We start from the raw sequence: 26,413 nt of genomic DNA, 5'->3' as shown, positions 1-26,413 counted from the left end.
GTAGAGTTACTGGTTCCTAATGGAATAAGACAGCATCCTGCACGTCACCGGGCTGAGTTCGTCTGGAGAGACCTCTTGATCAAATAATCATTCATTACGTAACCATGCCTTTTGAGCACCGGTACTATATCAGCATACTTCATGCCCAGTTCAGAGTCAAATTCAATTAGTTGATTCATTCTGCAAGGTTGCGCTGGGCAAATATGAGCAGAAACGGACCCATGAGCAGCCAACAGGTCGGGCCAGGTTCGAACACTATCTGGGTTCAGGTCGGTCACGTTGGCTGGGCTGATTTTTTGTATTCAATTCACATGTCTGTAATCACAGTAAACAAGCAATATCCATGAGGGTGAGGGGGGAAAGTAACAAACTCAGTATTAACTGCATCAGGCTCTGGTCGGGTTCAGGCACAAAAAACGAAATGCCCGTCGGGTTCAGGTCAGGCTCAGTTCGTTTTCTCTTGAGCTCGGAATTCGCTGTGGTGTATTTGTGCAAGTATAAATATAAAAAAAATATTAAAACAGGAAACAAAAGTGAAATATAAAAAATTTAAAGTACTACAAGCACCAGGGGAGGGATTGTGCAAAATGTACAGTTGGTCCGTTATTTGCCGGGGGAAGTGAAAGTGCCAGAGTGTCACAGTCACAGGCAGGGACAGCAGCGCAGTCCAGTGACCTCTTGCTGAAGTGCTCTGTTCCCACCAAAGGCAAAATGGATTTTGGTGCTGCAGGATCATTGGTCTTTACTCTGCGCACTCACACAAGCATCACAAGTTAACACAAGTATTCCCCTGTTCTCCTCCAGAAAAGATGAGAAGAGAACTACCGGCTGAAATAACTCAAATTGCTTAGTTTGAAGCGAACTTTTCATGACTGTCTCGTTGCATCACTTGTCTGTTATGTCATTGCACAAATAATTTCACTTTGTGTTTGGTGTGCACGCACCATGACACTTTCAGAAGCCCCGAAGACCTGTAGATTATCACATTAACTTAAGCGTAAATGTATGTAATTAACGTAAATCCTCAACGGTCGACACCTTTCATGTGAAGTGAGAGGGAGAGAGCGACACTGGTGATTGATTGACGCTTCCAACATTGCGCATGCTATGAATTTGCACAAGAAATATAAATAACAACTGACTAGTGTTCCTTCACTTGGCGAAATTGCAATTTCTTGAATCTCTGTCTGAGAAATGGGATTGGTTGGTTTGAGGGAATGAAAGATGGGGTGGAGGCAGAGTTAGAATCAGATGAACAAGCAGAATAAATTGAAAACGGAAACAAAATATAAGCAAATATAAAATGGTGGATGTGGGGGTGCTGGTGAGTGTAAGGACAGGAACATATGGGAGTCAAAGCCGGGACAGAGAACACCTCAAAGACCTTAATTCTGCAAGAAAAGATGGATAGGGGACATTGATTCTTGGTGCAATCAGATACTGTACAAATTGCCTTTTGTCGATTGGTAATTATATAGATGAATGATTTCCTGGCAAAGCCCTGCTACTGATAAAATGCTTCTTTTTTTTTTGCTGATGCCTGGGTTAGCCATGCGAGGTGGAGAGAGAGCACAAGGGAGGCTTAAATCTAAATAACTGCTGGAGGGGAGGGGGCTTTTCTTTCCATCCCGGAAGTGTGAATATTGTCTTAATAACAAATTTCGGCGAGTTCAGCGGGAAACAGTTACGCTTGTCGTAAACACATTTCCATCTCAGTCAACATGACCTCGGGCCTCGGACTTTATCCACAGCTCGGGGAATGCAAAAATAGATTTGTTGTGGTACGAGAGCGCGGCTCCGGACGACTGTCAGTGACAAGGACATGGATTTGTGTTTAATCTGTCTTCATTTGAGAGGCAGATAGAGAGCAATGAAAACTTACTTATTCTGTCCTCTAAGTATTTGCTGGCTACTATGCGATGCAAAGTCTGGGGACAAACTGCAGGCGACAGCACATCACCGTCATCATTCAGTGTTTCCCGTTCAGCAGATTGATGCGTTCTAAGGGTGAAAAGTGGAAAATGTTCCTGCCCTCCCACTGTGGCAGGGCTGAAATCCTGACACTGCCCTGCTGTGAGCCTCCGCTCCCTGATTTGTGTTTTCCTGCAGTTCCTTGACGACTACATCAGCCCATCAGGGTGCAGGAGCGAGAGAAAAAACGACAAAAGGTGATAGTTGCTGTTTGCTGTCACCTCTGTCTCAGGTGAGTTGCATGAGATTTACTTATTGTCACGGCAACGCTGAAATAATCCAATTAGAGTGTTCGAACATACTCGAATGCAGGTGGCATGACTGGAAATCCTTGAGGTCCTATGACAAATTAGTGAAACATCCGTGACTCTGGATTGGTTTATTGTGGTTTACACTGATTAAAGAACAGCAGTCCGACTCTCAGCTCTGACAAAATTCATTTTCATCACCTCAAAACGTTTTTATAATTGTAATGCCTCTGCAGAAATAACTTTCCGATATTTTTATATTAACAGCGGGATCAAAGAATTATGTGTAATGTGAAAGGTGTTGCTAAGAGCAACAAGACACATTGAATTATGATCTGACTCTTCTACATTACAGTCTGACGTGATTCATTCTGACGGCTCTCATCAAACTGGTTTCCACATGCACCAGCAGGAAGGCTGTTGACAAACCGACTGTATGCTACTAACCCAACACCCAATGACTCTGGTGTATATTTAGTTTCGAGATTTGGGTGGTTTTTACATGCATGGATTTTGAGACTTAATAAAAACATCGCAAACATGACAGGTTAGCGACAAGCTAGCCATATATCAAAATACAAACGTTTAGGGCAGCCCAACAATTATAAAAAAGTATATTCAGATAGGCTTGTAAATGATATACTTGTACAAATATCTTAGCAAATAGCATGTTATAATAAGGAGAAAATGGAGGCTACATGTGTACTAGTCATAACAGAAACCTTATGTAATAATGTGAATAAGAGCTCCGTGTAGAACAGTAGCAGCGCCGCAGCAGACACGATGGGCCGACATGTCTGAGCCACAGCAGCTGAGCAAGGTATTAGCCATCACAGAAAGTGGTGTGGTCCAGAAATTCACATCCCTGATGCCTGAGAAATCCATCAACTCAGTCCAGCTTGCTGGTCCAGACGACTGTTCACACCACTGGTCAGTTTTACATGCAGAGAGTCGGAGAAAACAGGCTGACATTTTTTTATATATATATATTTCTTTCCTTTCTTTATTTAAGAGAGTGGGCTTTCAGTTTCAGGACTTTTCGTGATTTCACGGTCAGATTTCTTTTACGCTCTCACTCGAAACCCTGCGCTCACACACAAATATACCCTGCTTGTGCTTAGATTTGCTGAGCTTCAGCTCTTCCCATCCCACTCACGCTGCTTCTGTGCACATGTGAAATGTCTGCTTTAGGATTTTTTTTTGTAATGTGCGCTTGGATTAGTTTGTGCAACAACAATTCTAACAAAATTCCCGCAGCCAATAGAATGCCAGGTGCGGTGATGTCATATGAAATTGCCCCGCCCTCATTTTGGTTACTTTTGCTGTTGTTTGCATAAAATACGGGGAAAAAGGAGATCTGAGCACAAGCAGGGTATATTTGAGTGTGAGCGCAGGGTTTTGACTGAGAGCATCACAAAATCTGAACGTGAAATCAATAAGTCCTGCTCTCAAAGTGACAGACCACACTCTTGAATAAAGACAAGAAAATGTGGCACTAGCATAGCTTTGAGTCGATTTTATACGTTTGCTGTGATTCATCAGATGCCAGTTCGTACTGGTTTCCTCCCAGAATAGGAACTGAATGAACAGGCTCAGACAAAAAGCTTCTGCTTCTCCTCGTCGTCCCACTCGAGCTTTGACAGAAATGTGCAAATTTTAAGAGACAGTCTGGATTTCCGGTTGGGCAGCTTCATTCATCTCTGTGTGCGAGGCAGAGAGAGATATCGTCTTCTTACCCTGCAGCCAAAATAAAAACCCAGTGGGGGTGTGGACGTCAAGACACTTTACATGCAAATGACTTCATACTTTGGGAGCACTTTGTAGTATAATGAAAGGAAATAGCAGAATTATGAATTTTCTTTTTAAAAAGGACTGCTGGGTGATTTTGTGCACCATTAAATGTACAGCTGCGTATGTTGTCTTCCTCGGTCGTGCTTCGGTTTCATTTTCTGAGGGTGAAATGAGGCTGCAAGGTGGAATAGTGTCTCTATACTCTCTCACACTTTCCCATTGCAGTGGGGCTGACCCGGAGCTTCACCACGGCAGATATTAAAAGATTATGCTGGTCAGAGGTTACAAAGACTGTGACAAGTAACTGAGACACGAACAACAATCTGAGCAGGGATATATCTCATACTAGTTTCCCGCCCCAGTCCCTTTATCTCATTCCTGTGGGAGAACACATTTGTAAGCGTCAGTCAGGGTTCATCGAGTCTATTCTGGTGGTGTGTGTTTGGTTTTAGCAGCTCTCTTACAGGCGGCGTTCACAGCCAGGATGATGCGTGAACTCTGCTTCAGTTCGACCAGATGAGAAAGCTGCAAGCTGGTGACAACAAACGGAGCCATGAAGGTTTGAGTTCCCTCAGAGGAGAACTGTGGTGTGGTTCATTACGAATGTGGATGCAATCCCAACCAACTGAATAAAATAAGAATCATAGGTAGGTGGAAGATTTGTTTTTGCCTTATTGGTGTACAAACAATTTGTTCAAACTATATGCATTTAACGTTATATAAAAAAAAATCATGTCACACACCAGGTCCGGACTTAAATTCGGAAAGCTGCCAAAACTGTCAGGACTCAGAACTAAGTTACATACACTGCATATAAAGAGGGACGACACTACATCTAGTTGGTTGTTGGTACACAATATATACTTTAAAAAGTCAATATCATATCAGTTTTGCACTTGTAACTTATAATGCCTCCTTCCATTACACCTCAGAGGTCGGTAATTCAGAGCTGAAAAGTTTAAGGTGAGTTCAGACACCAAGTTCTGAGAAAGAACACTTGTAAAAATGTGTCTTTAACCGAGATTTAAAAGAGGATATGGAGTTTTCCTGACAGATATCTTCCGTCAGATGGATATCTTCATAAGACTGGGAGCCGCAAAGGCCAGGTCACTTTTGGTTGTCACCTGGGACAGGGGAATGGTCAAGTGGGGCCTTCACTGAGGACATCTGGTTACGACCGGGCACATGTCAAATGATCTGAAATGTACTTAGTCCAGAACCGGCCTTAAAAGCCAGCAATAAAATCTCCCTAAAAATTCAAAAAATACAACAAAGCCTGTCAAAACGCAAAGTGGAGAGGATAAATTCAAGTGTAATTGGACACATGGAATCTCACAGAGGCATCTATTGCTCTGATTATACGCTGCAGAGTAATTGAGTTTTTGGCAGGGAAAGCAGCATTTGCATTTTTGATTTGCTCCTGATTCATCAACCCACAGACACACGGTGGTGAGGAGCCTTCACTCTGGAGTAACATGGACGTCTGGAGGCCTGTGATCGGATTCAAAACTGAAACTGAAGAAAAAACACACACATCCAAGTTTGAAAACTTTTAAAAATAATGAACGTGATCTAACCGAAAGAAAAAGAAAAAAAATAGTGCCATCCCCAATGACACTTTAACTGTCACTTCAGGAGCTAATTAGCTCTTCCACCACCAGGATTTGTGTCTTGGCAGCTAATCATCGGTCTGCAGTGGCCAAAAGACAGCAATACAATATCTGAATCAGGAGTAAAGTCTTACTTACATACACTGTTTTTCAAAGTCTTCATACTAAAATTACTAAAATTAATTAGATTCAAACGCAGCCCATCTGTGACAAAACCTCTCCAACGAATGAGTCACTTCTTGGCGTCTCATTTTTTTGTTTCAAACTAAATGAAGCTAAAAGCAAAGACACACAGAGAAGTGAACTTTTCCGCCCTGCTCCCGACTAAAGTAAATAGAGCAGGTGTGATCACACCCTCGACGCTCAGATGGCAAACGGCTCCTGGTGCAGTGCATCCTGCTCTGTGCGGTTCACATGGCAACAAGACCCTCCAACCTTGAGAGGTCTGCCACACGGGAATTCTGGGTATAGCTGGCCTGTCAGATCTGGCAGCCATTCAAGCGTAGTATATGAAGTGGCAGGGGAAAAGAGCAGCACACACACACACACACATACACATAGAGGCAGACACACGTGTTCACTCAAATTCCCAAAATCCATCAGCATTACTCCCCATCCTGCATTACTGTTACACCACTCTGTGCCTGACTCCAGAGCTCCCCTTCTCCTCCCTGGCAGCCATCACGGTGCTTTGCCCGGGTTAAACTGATACTCTCAGGGGCCGGATGGGTGGCCGGGGCCCAAACTGGCAGGTGGGGGCCAGGGTTCCAAGGGAGGCAATTAATCTCGATCAAAAAACCCCCTCTTAGGTGTGATTAGAAACGAGCTGGGCTGAGAAGAGAGGCAGAGCGCTCCAGCGGCGGGACGAGCGGAACACTGAGACCGTGGATAATTTGTCTCGCTAACGAGGATGTAATATTGATCAGGATGCAGGATGAGATCATACAGCACCTCTGTAACATTTTCTCCCTCATATTGATGTCAAATTGCAGGTCACCTCTTCTAATAATATCTGATTTGGTTTGGAAGAGTTTTTTTTCTACTAAAATGGAGCTTAAATACATAGGATCTATTTATATGAATAGAGAGATACATATTTCATATAGAAACATGTATTTTTATCGGAAAGCCTTTTAATGCCTGGTTTTAATTGGTTTTAAAATATGTTTTTTCAAATATTTACTTTTATCTCCTCTTTCATATTTTTGTTTTGTTCTGTGTTGTTTTATTCCCATGTATTTTTTAAAGCACTTTATAATCTTGGATATATACGCTATTGAAATAAAGTTTTATTATTATTTTTATGCTTAATTTATTTATTTCATAAATACAATTAAGTTATGATATACATATATGGTGATGATATACATTTTTCCCCAAACGGCAAACAAATGTCTGTTTTTATTCTATAATATCTTTTGTTACGATGATGCTTTGATTTCATATCACTTCTTATTCCCTGTTCTCATTTTTCATGACATAATTGTTACCTTGTGTTGTGTGTATTACTTGTTTGTATAAATGTTATTTTTTTGCTCGTGTCCTCGGTAGTGTTTCTCTTCATGCTTTATGCCGTCACTCCTGCCACTGCAGCAGCCCAACTCCCCCCTCAGGGATCAATACATTTTCATGGGATCTCGTGTTGTGTTTGGATATTTGATTCAAAACCAAACACTGAGCGGAACCAGAGATTAGAAGCTCCGGTTGCAGCGCCTCCATCGCTTTGAATTCCGCAGCTTCCTCGGCGATAAAGACCCTTGATCCTTCCGAGCTGAACCTTCCGCGTCGACTCACACCGAAGCCATCAGTGCTCGGCTTTGATCACCATGTCAGCAGATATATCTCTTGCTCTCAAAAGCCAAAGGTGGGAAGGAGGAGCGTCGCGGGGATCCCAAGCCGACATTTTCGGCAATTAATAGGGCGTGCTGCATCATTAGTCTGGGTGAGCGCTAATAAAGCAGAGTGTTTGAGTGGGCCACAAGAGGTTATTTAAATGCAAAAGAGCCCAGGAGCCCTCAGCGGTTCATCTCATAAACCTGACTGTGGACTAAATGTTTGATTCATAATCTCCTAGTAATGACTCTGCTGTCAGAACGGGCGTCAGAGTCAGGTCTCATCCGAACCTTGCTCATATACATAATGCTGCGGGGGCCTTCAAGGTGCAAAGCCACGACAAAAGCCCATAAAGAGCCCCTATGCTCCTGATGGGAAATTTCCATGTAAAATCAGGCGATGTAAAGAATGATTTATGATGCGTTCACTAGCGGCAGGTTCGACGCTGTTTGCCTGACTCTTATTGCGTGCCTTTGTTCAGCTGTGTTTGTGTGGACCTCACCACACATTAAATCTCCAGTGGCAGCAACAAGGATACCAGGGGGAGCAGGAATTATTGGCTCCACTTCACCCAGGTCGTGTCTCCACTTCAATCGCGGGGCTCACTCCTCCATTCTGATCTTTACTGATCAGTTATCCAATACATGTTGCACTCCATTCATTTACCTTTAGATGCCGACCTGCAGTCATACATCAAAATGTAAAACAGGCCCAGTTTTCACAGACTTACAAATGTGTATCGCTGTTTGATTCTTCAGAAAGATGCATGTGGTTTTCGACCAAATCCTGTTTAATTTACCATAATGCTACACTGCAACACACTGATCCGGTCAACACCACCTTGTTGTGTGTGCTGATCCTGATGTTGGTGTATACATATTCTGCCTGTTCTGTATGGCTCAGATTAAAACACAGAAAACCAATCATATCTCACCAAGTTAAATATCATAAATAGTTTGATTTCAGGGTTTAATTTATAAGCCCCGGCTGTGTGTCGACAGTGTTTCCCATTTATTATCTAGATTGTGGCGGCCCGCCATGTTCTAATTGGCCCTGCCACAGTTTTATAATGAACCAGTGTTTTGTATAGCAGCGTACTTGGCAGCTGTGTTTGCGTGCTCGCTCCATCGTCCATTAAGTTGTTACCATCCACGCAGTAAGACCTCATAGTTTCAGTTGTTTTGCACAGTTTTTCACATACATGTGGTGTGTAATGCAGTTTTCTGCGTACATCTTGGGATTTGTTGTGTGTGAGCAGGATGTTTGAGCACCCCTTCTACCTCCATAGAGTGAATCCTGTGGGAATGATATAATACTAGTATATTATATATATATTTATACTGATACTGTATAATGGCAGTTTTTCAGTCACCAGTTCTGTGTTCTTCAATCACCAAGAGGTGCGACACACACACACACACTTCTGTGACTGCCTGCTGATGGAGGGCATCAATCTAAGAATAATTAGGAGCCATGCTTCAATCACACATGCCTTATAGCTTCTACCATATGTAATTGGTAGCATAGTATGGAAGAGTGGTGTTGCCACCTTGATTCGCAAGACACGATGTTGTGAGAGAAGTACGAGGGTTAAAGAAATCAGAGTGCACTTGAAAGTGCTGAACATATAGTCGCAAAATGGGTGAATGGCAAAAATCTGGACTGTAAAGAGCTTTGAGTGGTCATCAAATCTAAAAAAGTGCTATATAAATACAGACCATTTACCACTATGCCGCCTTTAAAGATCCAATGAAAGGGAGAGGAGCTTTTAGGACTTCGTCGGACTGCAAACTCCTCAATTATGTATCACACTGTATAGTTCGACCAACCTTATAATCCCCCATTTTCTAGATGGGATTGTAGATGTGTTCATTTGCAGTAAAAAAAAATAAAGATAGATAGTTATAATGTCACCATAAGGGTTCTTACACTTTATGGGGTTTTACAGGTGCAGCAAGCCACGACGCAGTTTGCCGGTGCAGAGACACAGACGAGTGAAACGTCCCACCGCCGGCTGATTTGTATTGCTGCACAAAGCTCAAATGACATTCCACATAGATGTGTTCAGTGCTTTAAAACGCAGCGCACCATTTCCAGCGCTGGAGGTGTGAAGTTACCGATGTCATTAGATTCTGCAGTACACATCCATTTTCCCAACGCCTCGCATGCCGGGCAATTACTGCAGAACCTGAGAAGAAGCAAGAGAAGAGGAACGTTAACTGCTCCTCACAGATGTATTTGCCAAACGTGAGCTTTATGCCTGATGATTTTAAAATGTCATTTATAAAAAGCCGCATGCATCGGATCTCTATCTGCTCCGGCGTGCGAGGCTCCGTCTGAAGCGCCAGCCTGGTGCGGGGACGATCCAGAGCAGGTGATATGGAGATCAAATGGCCTGCCAGCCAGCCACAGCGACCTGCGGCAGCCAGCGCCAACCCCAGCCGCCTCTTGAAAGGAGACACAATCCCGATAAATGTATTCCTGTCAACATTGCTGCGATGCCTTTTTAATACAGCCCCCGGAGGATTCATGGCAAGAACAGCCGGAGTCAAACTCCATTTCTCTGGGCTGAAAGAGAGATGTGACAAGAGCCGCGTGCAGGTCAGGGACAGTCAGGGACAGTCGGGCAGCAAGCAACCGCGGAGAAGCCACCACAGAAGCTCGGAGAGCTGTTTTGTTTTTGTGTTCCCTTTGTATTGCACATCCATCCTCCATTATCTATACTGCTCATCCTTTTGAGGGTCGCGGGGGGGAGCTGGAGCCAATCTCAGCTGAAATTGGGCCAGAGGCGGGGGACACCCTGGACAGGTCGCCAGGGCATCACAGGGCCAACAAACAGACAAACAACCATTCACACTCACGTTTAATTAAGAGTCTCCAATCTGCAAATAGGAAGCTGGAGTAACCAGAGAAAAGAGGCGTAGACAAGATGCCACATTGCAAACTGCAAACTGCACACACAAAGATTGGAATCAGGAACCTTCTTGTTGTGAGGGAACGCTGCACAAAGCAGAGCTGCATCGTTCGCCAGGAAATGCAAATGTTTTGCTCTCGTCCCCTCGGAGGAACCTTACACACCACGGAGCTGTGGACTGATCTCATTAGGTCTGTTTTCTTCAGTTGAAATTGGTTTACAACAACAAAATGTTCTCAATAAGCTCCAAAGATTATCTTGAATCATCAGGACACTGATGGCAGGAAAAAAAGAACCTTTTGAATACAAGTGAAAAAATCCCATTGTCCTGAGGTGGATGCAAAAACATCTTTACCCGGGCTCACAAATCCAGAAATGCATTTGCTACCAATAGAATTTAAATAGCATTTTACAATAAACTATATGAACAGCTACTTTATTTAACTATTGACTGTATTCATTGCAACAGTTATTTACCCTTTTCTTGTAAAATTTGAAGAAATTCTCAATTTTTGTAAAAAATATGTAAAAAATGTATGATGTTGCCTTGTACTGCTTGATGCTGAAATACAACATCTCCTGTAAGAACAACAGTGGGGAGGGTTTGCTTTCATTTCATTTGCTCCTGAATGCATTTTTTCTTTAAATGTACAGGACGGCGTGTTTAGTCTAAAATAAGATGTTACAGTCAGATCACATTGAACGTAGCCTCACTGCAGACTATGGGATACTTTCATTTATAAACACCTCCATCCTTCAAGACGCCTCCCGAAGGTCCTTCACCTGGTGGCCGATATATCGAATGCGCTGGATGTCATGCCCCGGACATTACAGTAGCACGGCTTTCATGATGGGCCGTCCATTGATTTTATGTCCGGGAGGAAACAATGAGGAATTGATCATGGGAGTCCCTTGAACCTTTTTAAATTCAGCTAATTGTGCACGTTGCTCTATGGGGTTACAAGCTGGTTTATAGCACCTAGTCCGTCGCTGTGCTGTTTGTGGAGCCAGGGCGTCATTAAGCTGTGAGGGTTAACGCTGCAGCAGCTGAAAACACATAAGGTCACTCTCAACTTTTGTGGCAAGTGCAGGTCAACTCCTCTCGCTCGTTCTTTCTCTCTCTCTCTGTCCTGGTCCGGCTGTGTTGCGCCCTCAAGGTTTATCGACGTCTGAAAGGTTACTTCTGAGCGCCGAATACTGACCCATGCAGACACAGTGAAAATAGCAGGGCAGAAAGGTTGGAGGGAAGAAAGGAAGCTGCCGGTGGGCAACACATCCCTTCATATTTACTTGTCTGGGTGAGAGTGTCAGGCCTTTTTATCGCCCATCTGCTCCCATATGGAATCACAGAAAATATAACGTGCATGTGTGGAAAAAGTCTTCACTGGCTTTTAAGAGCACATTAGCTGAACTCTTTCCGATCCACAACTTTTTGCATTAGTTGCTTTCCAGAGTGTTTGCTCAGTATGAGATCAAAGCGGGGAGGAGGTACAGTGGCGATTACAGTGGACTGTTAGGTTAGGTCTGATGCCAGCGGGCTACTTTGGAACGGTCGAGAAGTGGCACCCATCTGATTTGTGTGAAAATAAATCATGTGTGCAGCCCTTCAATTACTCCCCGTGCCCCCCACTCACTTCACGTGCAGCCGCTACCGCGTCACTGACATTTCTTTTTTTCATGAAGTAAACACTTGACAATGCTGTACTTTCATTGAACAACAGCCAAAGTAAATAGATCATTTGTTTCAATATTTTCATTTTTGTCAGTCAATAATTCTGCGACAACTCCAAACCCTTAATCGATAGACGTTTAATTTTCTGTATTAAAAACAAATCAATGTAAAGATTTGTTTTTAATGGTCATAAACATCTAGTGGTTATAGAAATATGACATCGTCCGAATTAATAAGTGGCACAAGAGGTTTGAAGGACAAAAGACTGATTTGTCACATTAAGCTACGAACATGTAAGAACATATGTGCCTGAACGGAGCTGTGTGTGTGTGTGTGTGTGCGTGTGTGTGCGTGTGTGTGTGTGTGCGTCATTGGTTGTTGTTTAGTTTTTTCCCGAACCAATTTTCCCTTCACCTGCATGTCCTGCTTTTAGTCCAATTCAATAAACACACACATTTTCACTATTCCGACCATGGACACTCACTTGATTGCTGCACAAGAGCAGAGAGCAGCAATCTCACTAAACCTTAGTATTATACGAGACTTGTATTTGAGGTTCCTGTAATTTCTATATGGTGGTTGGAGCAGGCAAGTGCTATTTTATAGAATTGGTTTTCTATATAAATATTATGAAAAGCACTCAGCGTTTATTCAGAGTTTTGCTGTTTGGCCTTGTACCAAGTCTGACAAGATGAGGTATAGTGGTATATAGATTGGTAGATTATCCGATTGGTCTTTATCACCTCGTTTTCACCTGCGTCGGTTTGTCTATCTGTAAATTAGAAGGATTACGTGAAAACTACTTCTGTAACATTGTGAGATGTTTTTCAACATTTTCATTCATTTCTCAGAGAACAATTCATCGTTTAAATAGAAGCAGGCATGTTTAGAGGATTGATGTGTACGAGTCTGTCTAATTTGGTTCAGATCCCAATAAAAATCCAGATCTAGTGAATTTAACTGGTTATTAATTTAACTGAGGTATGCATGCTACTGAGTGACATTCAAGTTGTCTTTGAATTCTGTTTAATCCCAAAAGTAAGAAAAAAAAACCTTCAATCAAAATTATGAATAACATAACTTTGAATCTTGATTTGAGGTCAGACAGCACATTGTAATCAGCACTGTGAACTTGTGCTCTATGGGAAATTATATATTCAGAGAGAAAAACATAATTTGGGCTCCTTTGAGGGGGAGCCTTTGTGAATTTAATAACCAAATGAGTCCGGGTGAAGACATGGCTGCACACGACCTTCAGTTGTTTTCATCTTTTATCGAGCTGTTGCAGCTTTTGGCAGCTTTGTTTTCTCCGTTTTTTGAAACTCTACACCCACTTCGGCACGAACTTCAGAAGACTCACTTTCTCTCAAAAATAATATTTTAATTGCTCGCAGCAACGAGGAGTCACAAGTTTTCAGAAGACTAATGATCAGCTCGGTAGAACCACGATCTCCTGGGACTCTTTTGTTGCAAAGCAGGAATAATGCAATACTACAGTCCTTAATTAGACACGGGTCCAGAAGTCTGAGACCACCGAAGGGGAAAGCGGTGTCAGGTTTTCGGACCTCACTGTATGTGATCCAGGATCTAAATAAATACATATTCCGTTGTTTTCCACACAACTTGTAGACATCTTCAGCAACACGTTTAAACGTTTAACTCGCTTGCTTCCTGAGAAAAATCAAGGCATTTTCATATTTTCCCGGATGTCTACACTTTTTGTCGAGGCTGAAAATCGGGTAAAAGAAGTCGTCCCGTCTCTCCACCGAAAACCAGCTTCCAACTTAAACAAATTGGACTCGTTCTCTGGAGCTCGACAATCTTAGTTGTTATCAGCATCCCTCTGAACCAGACCTCCCACGTGTCATTCCAACAAATGATGCGCTGACAAATAATACACAGGGTACAAATGCATTTACATATAAATTAAACTCCAAACCGAGCTATGGCGGCGCAGAAATCCTGCGTTATGAGTCAATAATTTAGACTAATGACTGCAATAATAGCAGTGTTACAGTAAAATTATGTAAGGGGAACATCATTTGTATATTTGCAGTGTGGTGTGTGTTTCCCACACCCTCTTCTAGACACCAGCATCAGTCTTGTGAATTTATTTTCTCAGCAGCTTACAGAATAATGTGCGACAGACAAGATGAGAGCTGACTGCAGAGAGCACGACTCATTTTTTATAAGCGCATTATTGATCCCACTATGGAGACGCTTTATATGAAAATAAAAGGCTCAATGTTACATCTTTATTTTTGACTCGTCAGGAATAGCAGAAGCGAGGCCTCGTTGGCTCCCGTGTTCACACAGCCCCGGATTAATTAACCGAGTGTTTATCGCAAACGCTGCCGCAGTTATTATTAATTTTAGAGGTCTAATAACTTAACAATGACAGTACGCACTGAGGAGCGAGGTGTTAATGAGCTGAAAACGATCTACACAAAAACAAATGCATCGAAGGCAGAGGAAAATAAAGACTCCTAATAAAGACTTCTCAGATGTTAATGAAGCACTAATGGCTTATATACTGTAAATCTTATTAAAGAACTAATAATGCTTAATTGGAATTTTCCCCCCTTGCTCAACTTATGTCAACAATTATGTGAACACACTCGTGCTACATAATTCCTAACACATAAATAGATGAAAAAAACAACCTCAACATTTAGCCTTCGATGAGTAGTTTTCTGATTTACATTAATTTCAGCAGATGTCTAACTCAAATCTGGTTCAAACACTGAAAATAAATATTTGAGCTTTTAGCTCATTAAATAGGTTTACATGGAAACCAATATTCTGATATTACCCCAATTCAGATAATAGTCTGATTGGGACACTGCAGTGTAAACAGCATCTTCTGATTACCCTAACCTGAATAAGGTCATACTCAGTAACATATATACTACAATAATAACAATAAACAATAATGGAGTTTTCACAGCCTTTTGTGACATCGTTAAACTTCTAGCAGGAAGGTCAGACGCATGACGTAGTGGACATAATGTTAATGTGAGTCATAGACTATGTGGAAATATAAATGAAATATTCTATTAGAAACTCATGTTAACATCATTATGTGAGTAATGTCTTAATCAGAATAAGGTCAGTAGTCAGAATTTTGCTTGTTAACTTGGTCATTGCTTATTCACATCTTTAATATATAGATTTTCTATTTACATACATTTACTCTTACTCTGTGTATTAAGGCCTCATAAACATATGACTGTAAAACCAATATACATTACTGAAACCTTAAAAAAAAATATTGATGTAACAGGCGCCCAGAAGAAGTCCTAGAAACTTAGGTTAGGTCATTTGGAAATCCCTTAACTTTCCAACTGCAATGTTACACCATAAATAAGAGAAAACAACAAAACCCTGAATCCAATGTTATGTTGCATAAATCCTAAGAGGAAGATCTTTGCCGCTCTTCTTCAGCCTGGTCTGGACAGGCTTGGGTTGGATTTGGTTGCTGTCTGATAGAACCTTACTTCTGACTCCAGTGGTCACTGACACAGTGTTGGGACCATAGACTGTACATAAAGAGGTTGAGACTGGACTCAGGCTTTCACTGGCCCTGAGACTCCGCAAAGCAACAACTGCTCTCGATGGGAAGTGGTCCTAAGGTTAAGGTTACAGTGGCATAGCTGCACAGATGCTGGACAAACGAGAGCGTACTCTGCATATATGCTGTCAGCCAAACAGGAGATAATTGTGTGGTGTGAAGCTTCTCCCCTGCTCCTCTAATGAGACTGTAAACTGACCGCGGGGATCACCTACCATGTCAATTGACTGCAATTTTACTTCCCCTGCAACTGTAGGACACTCTAGATCCCCCCCACTGTGAATATATGATGAGCTTCACTGTGAACCAAATAAAGTAGAAAAAATGTAATAAATAAAAATAGCATGTTGGAGTCGCATGGTCTGAGGTGCAATGTTACAAATCTGAATGCACCTCTGCTTCCTCTCCCCCCCCTCACAGCTGTGCCTTCACTTCCTCTTCACTCTGCGAAAAGGTTAATGTGTTTTCCGGAGGCAGACCTGCACCGATTTATTTTTCTAACTTTCTTACGCCGAGTGAAACTGTCTGACAGCGAATCAGAGGCCAATCTCCTCTCTGGACCATACGCTGCAGCACGTGTCTCACAGGCTTCTTAATAATGCCAAAACATTGAGTTCCATATTGTTGCTGTCGTCTCACCCACCAGCTCTTTATCCTCCGTTCATGACGAATGTCCGTGACAAGTGTGTTGAATAACTCGGAGCAGAATAAACCTGGACTGATCACACTGGAACCTTGGGTATTTCATTTCCTAGAAAACTCTGCAAAAAAACTGCATTGCCTTGGTCGCAAAATGTTGTCATACAATTACTTTATGATGAGATCGGAAATGTATTTTTTTTCAGTCACTGCTGTGGCCCTTCAGATGTTATAACATACGTTGCAGTCTTTGTGTGCAGATGCAAGAACACTCGAACAAACATCAGCGGGATAGGAGCTGCCTGAAATAAAAGAAACCATCTTTGAGAAATAATTATTTGACCATCCACTAACATGGAGGAGGTGGGGTTTATGACCTGAAATGCAAGCCAGCCACCAGGGGGCGATTGAGATGCGTTGGCTTCACTTTTGGGCAGCTGTCATGTTGTTATCTCTATAGTCATGACACAAAAATATTGAGTTTCAGTCTTTCTAATGTCAGCAGCTCTGCTAATGTTTGTAAATACCACTGATGAAATATTAGCTTTATGTCGCCCGACAATAGAACAAAACTAGAACACACATCTCTGTCAATCGCAGTCCCCTTACATTCCATCAAGCTTCAACACATAGATATCAGACCTCTAGATGTGCCGGATTTTCCTCATCCATGAATTATTCCCTGGGAAAACGGTAAAAAACTTTAAGAAAGTGAAAAAACATTTCTGGATCTGCACTGAAATTAAATGGGCCTCTTCCCTGACCTCTACCACATTCCTCTACCAAGTTTCTAGGAAATCTGTCCTGTAGTTTTTGCGCAATACTGCTTCCAAAAAAAACAAAAAAAAGGACAGGGGGGAAAACATAGCCTCCTTGGTTTGGGTAGCTATGGATACGATACCATGAGGAGCAACTTGCAGGCTAACTTGAATGTTTTTACAGCATCATTCCAGATTTCCAAACCCTTCCTGTAGCGAGGTGACACCATCCCTCACCTATTCCTCTCAAGAAGAGATGCATTTTAAACCACTTCAACGCCAACTCACTTTCACACTTCTCCTTTCCCTGTGCTTCTGTATCAGATTTTTTTATTTTTTTTGCAAGGAAGGAAGATACTACTTCAGGAAGTCATTTGTATCCTTTTTGCAACCCAGCCCTCGGTGGGACCTTCACATGCCCAGCAAAGGCAATCGTTAAGAGCGTCTTTTTTCTGCCGCCATTAAGGTCTAATATATCAGTTGTGCAGTCAATTGTACTTGACAGGCAGCTTCTTGAACTTGAACTGGGTCATCTGGTGACAGATAACATGGCCTGTTTGTTCAATTTCCTCCTCTGCAATGGAACCGCTCTGAAGTGAGTTATTATAAATCACTGTGGATGCGTTCATCATGTATCTTGTCAGCGCCGGCGAGAGTGGTGCAGTGCGTTTCTGTGCATGTGCGTGTGTTTGTGTTGGTGTGTGAGTGAGAGAGAGAGAGAGAGAGAGAGAGAGAGAGAGAGAGAGAGAGAGAGAGCAATAGTACAGTATGTGAAAAGGAGAAATGGGAGAGGACAAATAGGACAGGTAACAACTTGAGGCCGTGTGCAATTTGTCACTTTGTGTTTGCATGACTGTGTGTGTTTCTGTATGTGAATGTGTGTATTCACAGGCTATTCATGTCATTTATTTACATCTACGTGGGTTTGAACGCATGTGACGGTGCTTATATGTGTTGTTTGTGTGTGTTCATACGTCAGGGGTCAGTGAAAACACACAGGCCCAGGTCGACCCTCAGGGGCCCTTGAAAGGCTCCAGTGTATGAGCTTTAATGTGACATGGAGATAATGAAGATCTGACCCTCCCCATCACAGAGGGAGGTTATGGTCTGCAGTGGACAGCAGATACCGGTGGGAGGGCGGCGGATTACTCAGCCACGCTGTCCTCAATCAATCGACAACTCCTTCCTCGCTAATATCACGAGAGACATCACAGCGAGAATGTGCGACGCTTTTATCTCAAAGTAATAATCACTGGCATTTGTTTAGCATGTTCTGTGAGCGGCTCTAACGCAATGATCCAGACCGGAGCTTTTAGTTTTTTTGGACACAATAAAAGCAGCCATGATGAATCTTATGGAATAATCGAGAACATGAACTGTATGTTTTTCTTCATACAGGTTCCCTGTTTTCCATTGGTTTCTGTGGATTCAGAACTGGATCGTCTAGTGTGTGCGTTCTCATGATATAAAGAATACAATCTGTGTCATCTGTCAACAAGACCTGGATTTTTAAAATCAGATTAGATTAAAAAAATCCTCTCGAGTGCAGCAGGCCTGACACAGACAGATTTTTTTCTTTTATTCCTCTGTCAAAAGTTGTTTTCTGAATAAATCCCCCACACCTGAACCTTTTTATATGGACTCCATATTAATCAGTTTCAGGGATCTTTCACTGCAGCGGACATTTTGACTGGAGGAACTAAGGACATTGACTCTGCTCTTGACATCACTGCAGTGGAGTAATGAACAAGGTTATTAGTTTCACCGGTGATTGACAAATCAAAGTTCAGTCGAAATAAATAAATAAACAAGGTCTTTGCTTGTCATGTTTCTCTTCACATTTTTTCTCTCTTCAGTGGCTCTGCACCCGTTCTCTTAAGGAACCCACCCCCTCATTTAGGAAACCACTGGGCTCGTCCACGGAAAAACATACGAGAGTCTATTTTAGGTAACTTGTGAGCATTGATGGATTACTGAAGAGAACTACTGGACCTACTGGAGTTGAAATAAATATCCCAGAAAGGCACAAAACAACCACAGAGACACAGAACGACCGTGGAGAGATGCAGGGGACGCAGATTTGAGCGACTTTTGGATACGGGACTCCCGTGTTTTCTGCACATGATCAGAAGTTTTGCAGTCTGTCCATTACAAGCTCCGATATGAAACAGTGGACATCGCCTCTGGATATGCATTTTACAGCTGGCTTGGGGCACACTAGATTTCGTCAGCAGATACATCATGTGCACACATTTACCTGGAGTGATCTTTGGTGTTCCTGCTTAGTACCTGCGTCTCCTCTCCTCTCCCCATCCCCGTGTTTCTGTAGAGGAAAGAAAGGGAGAGGGATCAGAAACAACTCGAAGAGATAGGTTAAGTTAAAGAAGATAGCTCCTAATACCGGTTGTTACTCTGTCAAATGTGCAACATCAAATGGATGCAATCCCCACTGGTTAAATTTGTCTCCGGCCTCCTGAACACAAGCATGTTTTAATTCACTGACAACATGGTTCTCTCAGGACGTTACAGTGATTGTATATGGATTTACATTCATGCCAGGAGACTAAAAGGAAAATCTGTTGGAGTGGGGCTTTGCATGACTAAAAATGATGGAATGACTCCTAGTGGAGGACTGGACCAGCACCAGCTATGCCCCTGCACCAGTCAGTGTGGAGGAGCAGAGGCTTGACAGGCTCGAGGGCCTGGTACTGAAGGAGTGCCTGGCTCAGCTGGGCAGTGCGGTGGCGCATCTTTTTCGTACACGCCAGTTTTGTCCCCAGGGGAAGGAAGGCGACGACCACCATCTGTTCCCAAAAACCTAATGCCAAGGCCATGACAGATCTCACACCTGTGGCACTCACCTCCATCCTCTGCAAAAGGAAAGGGAGCTCACCATCATGGTGGATGAGAACCTGGACCCGCTCCAGTTTGCCGGCGGGGGAAACGGGGAGTCAACGATGCCAGGCTAATGACACTTCAAATTTCCAAAGTCATGTCAGGATTTTATTCATGGCCCTTATCATTTACTTTTAATACAGTGAGCACAAACACACATGTATATGCCCTGCACATCAACACACCTCTGGTTTTATGGATTTCTTTTAAAAAAGGAAGGACAACATGTCAGAGTAAACAGATTAAAACCCCGAAACATTGTTTAAATACTGGGGTCCCTCAGGGCTATGTCTTGTCACTTATCTTCTCTACCTACACTTAGGAAATAACCTACAATAACAATCGACTGTCACTTCCTGAATACGCTGATGACATGGCCCTCTGTCTCCAGTCGGGCTGTGTGGTGGGGGGCACCAGTCACTCCACATCGCCTCTCTGGACCCCACAGGTGAGTAGGGGGATTCCTACCCAATGTTACCAAGGACTGCATTTCCTTTGGTTAAAATGTCAGACAGGACATTTTAACAGCCATATACTGGTCACTCACTAGCCAACACCGCGTGCTGGTAAAACTTCCCCAGAGAAAAGTAAGAAAACGGTGACCTGGAATCTTCAAGCACTCAACCAAAGTCTCCAACTCCGCGAACCCAACTCTCACCTTTACAGTCACGCAGTAAAAAGAAAGAGTCTCCGTCACTGAGGACCCTTCACACTCTGTTTACCGCTCCCTCCAGGTACTCCCATCAGGCAGATGCTTCAAAGCACCTCTGGCCAAAAAGACCTGACAAAAACGCTTTCATTCCCATTGCAATATCAAACTCAAACAAGGTCAAATCCACTGTCACTGCTTTTTAATGCAGCTCCGCACACCTGCTCTCATTTATTTATGGAACCGTTGTGCTTTAATGCAATTTTATGTGAGCCTTTTTATGAGTGGATGTGGTTTGTGACCCCCTAAAGCGAGACAATTTTCTATCACTCTGTGAGAGACAATAAAGTTTTGAAACTTGAATCAAAAATACCACAAAGAGACTCAAAGCAGCCACAAACTGACACAAAATGGCCAAAATGAGACACAAAACCACCAAGCAGGGATCTAGAACCAACACAAGCAGATGCAGAGAAACAACAGGGACACAAAATGAACACAGAGATATATAAAGTGAAACAAAATGGCCTCAAAAAGGTGTAATATGACCACAGACACCATGGCTGTGTGGTTGGGCCTTTCACTCTGGGTGTCGCTTTATGTGCCCAAGAGCCCATTCTTTCCTCAAACATTTTCTTTGGCCTTCACATGCACCAGAGTAGCCATCATCTCGTGGTGTGAAGCTTCTTGACAATTCTGAACGTATAAAACAATGTATGCCACTGCACCTTAAGGACATGCAGAGCTGCAATATTCAAATTTTTAATCATGTATAGTATTTGTTTTGATTTTACTAAATTGTACTGTTCTAAACCTGCCGGTTTGGAATGGACTGGTTTCTTGACCTGTGGTGATGCTGGCTGCAGCTTTCTTTCAGAAACTGTAAAAAGAACCTGCAGTAATTGAGCAGCCGCGGCGAGTAAAGACCGGCTGCAGGACTCAGCCCACTGTGCACTACATTCCAACATGTCGGCTATTTGAGAAGGGTGTTAAACAATCGACACAATCTTCACACCTAAGTTTGCCACCTTTAAAAATAAAAGCTCTATAGCTCGGCTCAAGAGGAAGTGATTCTGTGAATGTTGTTGCCATGACAGAGATCAGCACCCGCGAGCCACCAGTTGCCGGCCACAGCTGCAACTTATAAGGGGTAGAAGAAGAAGACACGTTCAACTACTGACTGCAAGGTGCTGGACACCGGTTTATTGAAAATGTATTCATATTGAAACATGTCACATGTCAAATTCGCACTAATTTGACACTGCACTTCCTCAGACCATTAGGAATACACACGAGAAGTGTGAAGCCCATATATGTGTTCCACATTCAGACAGACGGATAGTTGTGGAATAAGCAGGTAGGCGATTTATTGTAGAAACAAACAATTTACAAATGTGATTTTTAATAGTTGAGTTATGTAAAATTTGTATTTGCAAATCTGCACGGAAACAAACACCACTTCTATTTTTCCCGAGTGACTGAGAATAGGCCTAGTTCACTTAATACTTATGTACAATTCAAAGCACATTCACATCCCGCTGAAAAGGAGTCATGTGTAACTGTGGTGCGTACTATTGTTTGACCACTTTTATCTGTATTAAAGAAACACTTCAATGACAATACGACTTCTACATCAAAATTACCGGACATACGCAGGGGTTTTTTTTAAACGCAGGTGAACTCACCAAAAAAGACGATTCCTTTTCCATTACCAGTGGAGGAGGTTGCCTTTCTATTTTTTTGTGCGTCATGCCGGACGTCAAGATTTCTCCGAAAACTGAGGCCCTCTCTCTCTCACTCCGCTGTCTTGCCAAATCAATGTGTTCACTCAGGTGTCACGTCAGCGGGTGTATGGGAGTTTTTTTGACCAGTGGAAAAGAGGCTTAAGTGAGGCTTTTGCCAACATACGACTCTCTGGATGCCAGTTCCTGACCCACTGCTCTGTGCACTGAAAGACCGAAATAAAACCACAACAAAAATAATACCTGGTGTAACTGTGACATAAATGTCAATGACTTTCTTCTTCAAAGGAAACAAGGCATCTAGAATCTTATTTGTGGAGCTTTTCCCAGCTCTCAGCTTCGGCCTAGGACACAAGACAGATGCCAACTGTCCACATGGTTTATAGAGCAGTTGAAATGGTCACACTGGAGAGCTTCCTTCAAGGTCAACCAAGGATGAAGGATATGTGTGGAGCTTTTAGGGAAAAAAGAAATCCACAAAAAACATCATCAGAGCATCAAAAACACCACCTGACTCAAACCTCAGTGCTGTGCTCTTATCAAGATGCAGAACAGCCCTTGAGCTTTATTTCAGTGAGTTAACTTGACAAAGGCCAGACGAGGAGATGCAGCCTGCACATTAGGAAATCGTTTCCATGCACTTTATTTACTTATTATGTATTCATCTTGTGGAGAGTAAAGCATGGTCTTGGCAGGAAGTCGCAAACTATAGCCTGCAACACCTTGCTTAAACCTGTGAGCCGGAATAATTGTCAACATTCAAAGCACTAGCTGGTTGTTAAGTTTTTAGTTTAGCTTCATATCTTAAAAAGGAAAAAGGGAAAGCGATATCCAAACCATTCATTCACGCCACAGGGGCAGTCAGCTACCATGCTAGCCTGACCAGCGGTAGCGGTTTGGGGTTGAGTGTCTCGCCCAAGGACACTTTGACATGTGGACAGGCCTCAGCTGATACATCTGGTTTGTGTTTGGTTGACACATTTGTTTTGGTTGCAAATATTGGCAACAAATTAGCCATGAATTCACAATTCAGCTTGTGGTTTTGTTTAAAGAAGGACTGCTGCAGTGGGAATTATATGCAGACGGTACAGGAGTAATTTAGTTTTGAGGTAGGTGAATGTGAGATCAATTAGTGTAAAGAGCTGGTCCTGCATAATTTCCAGAAATCTGTCTGTGGCTTGCAAATCTCGAGAACAGTTCATCTGACTGCCTTCACATTTAGCTTGTATGTTGTAAAGCGGAAATGCAGCGTTGAATTTTGTGCAATTTGGACACATTCAATATGAATAAACTTTAAATTAACAGTGCCCTGCAGTGAATGTGGGCGGGGCAATCTGTGGGCCGAGTCTTCTACGTCCTCGAAGCTACAGGAACAGGTTTTTTCACTTTCCGTGATGAGTTACGAGCATGATTGGCTAATCTAGAGGGACAGCGCCACTCACACACAAAATCAAACCGAGTTTGCCGACTCACACAGATGCAAGATTCTATAACCGCGGTTACGTTCATACATTTTGCTTATGAAGTTATGATCATGCTAGAAGGTCGGCTGTTATTTGGTTTTATGGCCAGACCTGAACATGATGCAACAGCATTACGATTATGTCTTCCCTTTAGACAAATCTCCATGTACCCATGATGCAGTGTCAGTAAATGCTTTAAGGAACAATATCATCTGAAGTTGTACTGTTGTGGTAAAAACTAAGACTTACCCACACATGTGGATTTAATCCTTTGACGCTACAAGCAGGTTCCAGGCGAACATGTTGTTGAACAGGCACTGCACTCGTGTACATCTAATGGGAGGAAGGCTGAAATCTACCATTTCATTTAGATATAGGGTTTGTTTCAGGTGATGAAAAAAAAACAGTTTGGCAGAACATTAGATTAATTCATATAACAATTTTTTTACCTTAAGGTCTGCACACTATCCATCATTTATTATAAGGAAAGATTTAGCTTCCTTCAGCCCAAACTGCTTAACAGTACATTCTTAAAAGAACTCTTGAAGCTGAATGTGGCTTTTTATTCACAAATAATAATCATTTGTTGTTTTTTTGACTTTGCGGTTGGAGCAAAATGAAAACTCACTCCATCAAAGCAGCAGCCTTTTCTTCGAAAACAACCAACAGATTGTGTGAGCAAAATACGAAGAGGCTGACTAAAACGTCTCACTTCAAACGAGACACAGAATCAAACCGAAACACGAGCTACACAAGTGCAGAGTGAATTAGGATGAAGAAAAAAAGAAGATGAGAATAAACCGGGCCGCTCCTGAAATCAAAGCAGCCCTCATTTCTTCTCATTAGCTTCTCAGATTCCTGTGACAGAGCTACCTGTACATCACAGGGACCAGCAGCAGGCCGAGAATGAGTGAGACGCCAATTTGTCTTGACATGTTAAGTTGTGACTCGATCAGATTACGAAACGCAGCAGCGTTAATGGACGAGCTTGAGCGTTTGTCTTTCAGCACTGAAGGCTGAACCAGATTTAGTTACCTCCTGAAGTCTGTGACCTTGCCAGTGTCCATCATGCAGTGGAATACTGACAAGTCGTTGCAAGGTTTCAGTCAAACATCAGTTGGCAACTTGCTGAGGTATCATAATCTAACCCTTGATATGCTGGTGTTTTGAAATAATACTTGACAATTTTACATCCAATAATAAGCCTTATTTTTTTAATTTCTTTTTATCCGGTCACTTAAAAATAATGCAGCGGTCAGTGACATAAGCTTATCCACACAAAATAGGTGGTGCAACTAGTCATTTCGAAGGCTCCTTAAAAAATGGGGCCTTTTTACCGCTTACCGCTGTCGTTGTCATTAGTCAACGACAGCAGTAAGGGCAGGACAAGCTTGTGATGCAAATGATCACCAAACCATCTTATTTATGTTCAGCCTTCACGTCCTCAGAAGGAGTCGGGCCTTGGATTGGGACACAGCTATAGTGACTACTCACAGGGCTAGTTGACAAGCTATAAGCTGCCATGCTAGCCATTAGCTTCCAGAGCTTCTGTTCCTTCTGTTCCATTTACTCTTTGCCTTTGACTCCTTACTTACAACTATCTTAAAACGACTATTAAACAAGATCAAGGTTAAACAAATGTTGCAACGCAGCTAATCCCTGCAGTTTGTGGGTATTCAACATACGGGGCAGAGATCACGTGATCTTCTTGACAACCCACAGGCTCCTCCTCTGGAGAAAGTGCGGAGAGTCTCTGGAGTTCAGTGCAGCTGAAGTGTGTTAAATAAAAGTCACTAAACTCCAGATTAACAACAGTCAAGCTCTGAGGAGGAGCTGATGAGTCACCATCTTTTTCCTCAACAAAACCTTTCCTATATACACAGACATCATTACGTGTTACATTTATCATGGTTTTGTCCTTCTAGTACTAATCACAGCTCAGGTTAATCGTACCCACATGGCTAATATATGCATTTGGTGTGTTACTGCCAGCTGTCCCTTTACGTCACACGTTCAGCCACCCTGTGACAGCGTTGCCCCCTGTGCCCTGTTCCAGTAGCGAGGAAATCTGTCACCTGAAGCCTGTCAAGGGCATCGTGGTCGCCTGATGCGCAACTCCACAAACCCATTCACATTTTCTTCACATATGCCACAAATGCAAACGTTAACAGCAACATAAATGCAGAAGATGCTGGATGCAGCGCGGCCAGTGCAAGACATAAAGTTTCTATCTCTACAAGACGATGGCTGGGACTGAATATTTCATAGTGAGGTACAACTTTACCACAAACGCTCAGAACAGAACTAATTAAGATGATTACATGTAACCTTGTTTATTTGATTGCTGCGCTGGTCCCTCGGTAAAATCAATTTTATGCTTCAAATTGAATCCCTTAATTAAGAGAGGTCATTTCTGTGTTTCAGCACCCATTACACTGCATTGATTGATGTCTGGTTTAGCGATGAGTGCAGGGAAACAGCAGCAAGGCATCGAATACTGCATGAGGAATGTAGGATGGAGCAGACAAAGCAAAATGGTAAATGTTCTGCCGGGGGTACAGTTATTAAATTATGTATCTGTGTGTGTGTGTGTGCTGGTGCATGTTTGTACCTGTGTGTGATTGTATTTGCACACACGCACATCATCTGACATGTTC

The 26,413-nt window shown here is 42.6% G+C and overlaps 1 long non-coding RNA gene across 1 annotated transcript in view; it reads right to left on the bottom strand.

The window, feature by feature from the left end:
• The window catches only part of LOC118101782, a 39,092-nt gene that overhangs the window by 1,650 nt on the left and 11,029 nt on the right, over positions 1-26,413 (bottom strand). Inside the window, exon 2 of the long non-coding RNA XR_004694587.2 lies at positions 19,265-19,330. This is a non-coding gene — a long non-coding RNA (uncharacterized LOC118101782). The remainder of the gene's footprint in view (positions 1-19,264; positions 19,331-26,413) is intronic.

The sequence above is a fragment of the Hippoglossus stenolepis genome, chromosome 22 (assembly GCF_022539355.2).
Source record: "Hippoglossus stenolepis isolate QCI-W04-F060 chromosome 22, HSTE1.2, whole genome shotgun sequence".
Taxonomy (NCBI): domain Eukaryota; kingdom Metazoa; phylum Chordata; class Actinopteri; order Pleuronectiformes; family Pleuronectidae; genus Hippoglossus; species Hippoglossus stenolepis.
The sequence above is the reverse complement of the archived record's forward strand: the minus strand, read 5'-3'. Positions and strand labels throughout refer to the sequence as shown.